This window comes from Trichechus manatus, unplaced genomic scaffold (genome assembly GCF_000243295.1).
Source record: "Trichechus manatus latirostris isolate Lorelei unplaced genomic scaffold, TriManLat1.0 scaffold00284, whole genome shotgun sequence".
Taxonomy (NCBI): Eukaryota; Metazoa; Chordata; class Mammalia; order Sirenia; family Trichechidae; genus Trichechus; species Trichechus manatus.
This window is the reverse complement of record NW_004444220.1, coordinates 901,871-908,998: the sequence shown is the minus strand read 5'-3', so window position 1 is coordinate 908,998 and position 7,128 is coordinate 901,871.

Sequence of the window (7,128 nt, the reverse complement as noted above, 5' to 3'; positions counted from 1 at the left end):
AGAGGTAGAGAATTTAGAGTGTTAATATGTTGTGGGGTTGTTAACCAATGTCATAAAACAACATGTGTACTACTGTTTCATGAGAAACTATTTGTTCTATAAGCCTTCACCTGAAGTACAATTAAAAAAAAGTAATGGAAAAAATTCAAATGAAATCCATAGAAATCCTAGTTCTAGTTACCATTATCTTTCCACTGTAGGACTCCCAGCTTTTGCTCTTGTCCTCCTACAGTCTATTTTCCACAAAGCAACCGAAATTATCAAGCCACCTTTATGCTCAAAATCTCCAATACCTCCCCATATTTCTCAGATTTCAAAGTTTTACAATGACCTTCAAGGTTCTACAAATTCTGGCTCCTAGATACCTCTCTGACTTCATCTCCTACTCCTCCCTCCATTCACTTCACTCCGGCCACACTAGTCTCCTTGCTCTTCCTTGAACACATCAGGAACATTACCACCTTCAAATCTTTGAGCTGTCATTCCCTCTGCCTGGTCTGTTTTCCTCCCTAAATAGCTGCATGGTTCACTCCTTCATTTTATACAGGCTATCTTCTCAAATGTCACCTTGTCAGAGGCCTTCCCTGACCATCTTGTATAAAATAGCACCACTTTCACTCTTTATCTTTTCACCTTGGTTTTTCTGTTTTTCATAGCACTCATCACTATCTGACACTATCATTAAGTAGTATTTATTTGTTAATTATATGGATACTTCATTGGGATTTAAGCTCCATGTGGCAGGGTCCATGTGATCATTAAGGTTGTGTGTCAACTTGGCTGGGCTGTGATTCTCAGTGGTTTGACAGTTATGATGTAGTTTGGTAGTTGTGTGATGATGTGATCACTCCCATGATGTGATTTGATGTAATGTGATCATCTCCGTGATGGGATCTGCTGTGAGTAGTCAATCAGTTGAAAGGGAGTTTCTTTGGGGGTGTGGCCTGCCATCAAATATAAATGGACTTTCTGACAAGGCTCCTGTGCTTTTGCTTGCTCTGGATCCTGCAACTGGCTCCTGTTTGTCTGACCTCCGGTTCTTGGGACTTGAGCTAGCAGCTTACCTGCTGTCTTGCCTGTCAGTCTTGGGATTCGTCAATATTTTGCAGCTTGTGTGCAAGAGCCCTGCTGTCTGATCTGCCAATCTTGGGTTCGCCAGCCCCTGCAGCTATGTGAATCAGGAGAAGCCTCTATGTTGACCCATGGACTTGGGATGTTCTAGCCTCTACAATTGTGTGAGCCATTCCCTTGTTATAAATCTCTCTATATATATATTTATATGCTTTACTGGTTTTGATTCTCTAGAGAACCCAGCCTAAGATAGCCCATATCAATTTTGCTCATCTGTGTATTGTTCTGTTGTACATACGGTCGCTATGAGTCAGAACTGACTCAACAGCACCTAACAACATGTATCTCTAGTTTTATTAGAATTTGACATACAGTAGACTCAATACATATTTGTTGAAGATAGGAAAAAATAAGGAAGACTGAGGGTAGTTCCTTAAAGATATTGAAAATCAGGCCAAAGAGTTTGCCTATATGTAATGAGGAGCCACTGAAGGTTTATGAACAGGAGATTTATATCACCAAAGCAACATTTTAGGAAGATTAAGTTAATGTCAAATGAGGTTATTTGAAACCTGAAATGAATGTCTCTCTATGTGCTATGGGTCAAAATTTGAACTTTTGTCCAAGAACTAATTTGTGCCTCTCATTTTCCACTCATATATCCACTTTACCGGAGCCTGGTGGTGCTGTGATTAAGAGTTGGGCTGCTAACTAAAAGGTCGGCAGTTGAAATCCACCAGCAACTTCTTGGAAACCCTAGGGGGCAGTTCTACTCTGTCCTTTAGGGTCGCTACGAATTGACAACAGGCTTGTTTTTTTTTTTTTTAATCCACTTTATCAACAGAAATTAACATTAAATTGAGAATGAATTTAATCATAGCCCTCTGTCCCAAAATTGCTGTGTTTATTTTATTTGAAATTGAAGATAAAACAATTAGGAAACTTAAATATCATGTGTAATACGTGAATTGCAGAAGTCTGCCATTTTTCTTTGCGGGTAAATATGTTTATATATGTTTGTATACATTTAAAGAAAGATATGGAAAATACAGACCAAACTTTTTTAGAGAAATAAACTATGTAGTAAGGTCAACAGATGGTGAGCTGGTTAGGGAAAGAGAAGATTTTCAGATTTCCCCAATGAAGCCTTCTCTACAGGACAGATGAAGTCAGGAATTCACTGGAGAGGAGAATTGCTTAGCCAAGTGAGGGTCTTCACAGGCCTCCAGTTTGCTTCTCAGGACAAAGATTATGTAAAGTACTTAGACTAGTGCCTAGCATACTAAGTACTTAACAAATTTTAGCAATTATGATAATGATGATGATGATTTCCTGTTTCAGAGAGGCTTGTCTTGTATCTGCTTTGAGTTTTAGTGTTGCTATTTATGCTGTGATGTTTTCTTTCTTTATCAATGTCTGTTCTTCAGCAATTAGCTTAGAGATATTGAATATTTAGTTCTTGATATTTTATAACCCAAATCTCTTTGTATATTTGTATTTCAGGGATATCACTTTGAATTTAAATTTGTACACCCTAGGATTTAGGAATGACAGGAGGAGGTGGCTCTTCCAGGGATTATTCATAGTAGGAACTACATTTGGGAATGAATTCCCTCTAAAGGAGAGAGAATCTAATCTACATGAACAGATTTGGTTCAAAAATCAGTGTCAAAGAGGAAAGATAAGACTTAGTACAGTACAGTGTTTTTGCTCACATTTTCCTCTGATCAAGTGCTCAGGGACCTGTGTCTGAGCCCTATGAGTAGATACAAAAGAATGAGAAAAATAATTGAAAGAACCACTTCAATGAAAGTGTAGAGGGGTATTGAAAACACATGTGTTTCACCTTTTGATGTCCTTAGTTCAATAGTTCATTCTGGAAATTTGAAGAGTATACAGTTGTTCTACTGTGCCCTTGGTGCCTGGTCTAGAACTCTTATGAAAGTCACAAGATCATGGTCTGACTTATATTGCACTTCCACAGACACAAGGTATGTGATAGCTTAGAAAGTATGCAGGTTCATTAAGAGTCCTGAAAACTATACATGTACCCATGCAATATAACTTGGTTATGACCCATTCCACCAATCCACAGAGATAACTCTGAATTAGCTAAGGAGAGAAAAGGGAGGAGTGTATAAAAAAATCTCAAAATGAACTTGCAGGTGGCATGGTACTTTAAGACTCTACCAGAATAGGAGTCACCACTTGTGTAGCAGAGCCAACAAAAATTGAGTGAAGCATTAGGAAAGCATTTATTTAGGGAAATCATTAGCTCTTTTGAATCCCTAGTAGGTGGTATGTGCTGGGGATCAAAGAGCAATAAGACAAGGTCTCTATTCTCAAAGAGAAGAGGAGAAACTCAACAGTGAGTTCCTTGTAAATATTTCCCAGTATTTTCCACAACAGTCATAGGATTGGTCTGGCTTGAGTTACATATCCATTTCTTTATAAACTACGTGGCTTCAGGGACAAATTGGCTTGGCCTGGGCCACATATCTACCTTGTTATCTGAGAGTCATGGGTTAAGGTCAGCAGGATGATTAGAAGAAAGAGGGTTAGTTCCCAAGAACAAAATCAGGATGCTGTTACCAGTTGAAGGTGGAATGGATGCAAAAACACCAGATATCCACCAGAGAAACCAAACTCAAGGAAAAGAATAGAAGATAGCAGAGCAGGGGTGTGTATGTTTAGGGAAGTATGGCAGAACCTTGGCCCCTGGGGTGGGACAACAACAAACTGATCCTGAATAGAGTGCAATGACTTCATCCACATTCTGGTTTGGTCTAAGGTGTGCAAAGGGAAATTGAGTTACAAGAGATTAGGATGAGGATAGTTGCAGAAATGTGAAAACAGGAAGAGGTCAATTACAACACAACTCATTTTAGGGATTCTAGGCCAACAAAGAAAAGGAGAAGAAGGTAATACCCAACCCTCTGGGAATAGCACACTAGCACCCCACTGGCACAAACCAGAATGAGACTCTGTCTCATAGGGCTGGTGCCCTGGAAGAAGGTAGGGGAACACACCTAATTTAATAGACTAAAACTTTGCTGTGTAACTCAAAGTCAGGAAGGAGGCAAAAACTTTTTTCCTCATAATAAGGTTTAAAAGTTATGCTAGCATGGACAATATGAATCTTGTATGTAGCATATTTGGTTGAATTATTGGACACATTGATGGATGGACCATGGATATAAAATAGGGTACAGAGTTAGATCATTGGGTGGCTGAAGAGTAGTGTAGCATAGTAGTTAAGAGCTCAGAATCTGGAGTCAGACTGCCTGGACTGGAATTCCAGCTTCCCTAAACATCATTAGCTGTGTGACTCCACAAAAATTAGTTCATCTTTCTATCCTTCAATTTTCTTGTCTTTGATATAGGAATAATTAAGAATATCTGCCTTGTAGGGCTAACAGATTTAAATGAGGTAATAGATGTAAAGCTTATAGAACAGTAACTGACATATAGTTAGTGCTCTAAGAGAGAGAAAAAAGTAGTGCAGTGCTTGACTTTTCACACCACCCCACCCCAACTCTGTATGATTTGGATTCTCTTTTTGGGAGTATGAAGTAAAACTGATGGAAATTTATTTAGGCTTCTGTATTTTTGTGTTCGCTCAGCAGAGAACAGAGAGTAGATCTCCTACCCGCACCAGAGTCAACAATCAGGCACCTTACATACCTTCAGTCTGGATCATGTGGACAAGGAAATTATCAAGGAGATCACCAAGCCAGGCAAAAGAAGAAGCCTGATTATCCTGTCTTCCTTCTCCCCAGAGGACTGTTCAAATAATCCTTGTCAACCAAAGGTGAGGTACCTGGCACCCAATTTCCATATGCAGGAAATTGTGTCACAGAGGTGTTACTGCATCTATACAAGATGCGGTAGTGTCGTAAAGGAGGGTGGGCTCAATATGGAAAAACATATATGTACAGTCAGGAAAGGTTTCATAGAGGAGGTGATGCTTAAGCTGAATCCAAGCAGAGGTTCATAAACCCTCTGAAAGTATAAGCAAATCTGTGTGTGGGTGTTGGTATAGTTTTCTAGAGAGAGTTTCCTTATCTTTAATCAAATTCTCTCAGGTATCTGTGTTCCAGAAAGAACCATTGTTCTAAGGTTTTTGTGCCGGCACTTAGAAACAGCACCCCGGTGGTCCTCTTCTGGTTCACAGATTTAAAAATTTATTTGGTTTTCGTAGAGGATAGAAAGATAGATAATAGGTAGATAGAAAGCTACATAGATAAGAAAGATAGATGATAGGTAGATAGATAGATAGATAGACAGACAGATAGATAGATGGCCAGGGACTGGGCAGCGTTTTGTTTTGTTGTACATAGAGGAAAGATAGATGATACATAGATAAAGAGAGATGATAGATGGGGGGGAGATAGTTTTCAGCACTAAAAATCAGGAAATTTCATATAAAAATCCAAATTTTTGACTTCTCTTAAAATATCAAAAGAGCTGGCCACACTGGGCCCACTTACCTGAATGACAGCCATTGTTAGAGCTGAGTAGCAATTGTTGTTAGGTGCCATTGAGTTGGTTCTGACTCATAGCAACTCTATGAACAACAAAACAAAACTGCTTGTTCCTGCATCATCCTCACAATTGAGCTCATTGTTGCAATCACTGTGTCAATCCATCTGATTGAAGGTTTTCCTCTTTTTTGCTTTGCCTCTACTTTACCAAGCATGATGTCCTTCTCCAGAGACTGGTCTCTCCTGATAACATGTCCAAAGGGTGTGAGGCAAAGTCTCGCCATCTCTGTTTCTAAGGAGCATTCTGGCTGTACTTCTTCCAAGACAGACTGTTTGTTCTTCTGACAGTCCATAGTATATACAATATTCTTCACTGACATCACAATTCAAAAGCGTCAATTATTCTTCAGTCTTCCTTATTCATTGTCCAGCGTTCCTATGCATATGAGGTGATTGAAAACACCATTGCTTGGGTCAGGCACACCTTAGTTCTTACAGTGACACCTTTGCTTTTTAACACTTTAAAGAGGTCTTTTGCAGCAGATTTGCCCAATGCAATGTGTCTTTTGATTTCTTGACTGCTGTTTCCATGGGTGTTGATTGTGAATCCAACTAAAACAAAATCCTTGACTAATGTTTTCTCCATTTATCATGATGTTGCTTATTGGTCCAGTTGTGAGGATTTTTGTTTTCTTTACGTTGAGATGTAATCCATACTGAAGGCTGTAGATTTGATCTTCATCAGTAAGTGCTTCAAGTCCTCTTCACTTTCAGCAATCAAGGTTGTGTCATCTGATATCCCAGGTTGTTAATGAGTCTTCCTCCAATCTTGATGCCCTGTTCTTCTTCCCATACTCCAGCTTCTTGGATTATTTGCTCAGCATACAGATTGAATAAGTATGGTGAAGAATAAAACCCTGATGCACACCTTTCCTGACTTTAACCATGCAGTATCCCTGTTGTGTTTGAACAACTGCCTCTTGGTCTATGTACAGGTTCCGCATGAGCACAATTAAGTGTTCTGGAATTACCATTCTTGCAATGTTATCCATAATTTGTTATGATCCAAACAATCCAATGCTTTCGCATAGTCAATAAAACACAGGTAAACATCTTTCTGGTATTCTCTACTTTCATTCAGGATCCGTCTGACACCAGCAATGATATCCCTCGTTCCACATCCTCTTCTGAATCTGACTTGAATTTCTGGCAGTTCCCTGTTGATGTACTGCTGCAACTGCTTTTGAATGATCTTTTGCAAAATTTTATTTTTGTGTGATATTAATGATATCAAACAATGTTCTGCTGCTATTCATAAAGTTTTCACTGGCTAATTTTTTTCAGAAGTAGACCACTAGGTCTTTCTTCCTAGTCTGCCTTAGTCTGGAAGATTCAGTTGAAACCTGTACACCATGGGTGACCCTGCTGGTATTTGAAATACCGGTGGCATAGCTTCTGGCATCAAAGCAACACACAAGTCACCACAGTACAATGAACTGACAGACACGGGGGGAGTAGCGTTTGTCCCCTTCAAATAGAGCATGGACTCTCCAGTTTGCCACAATGCTCATCC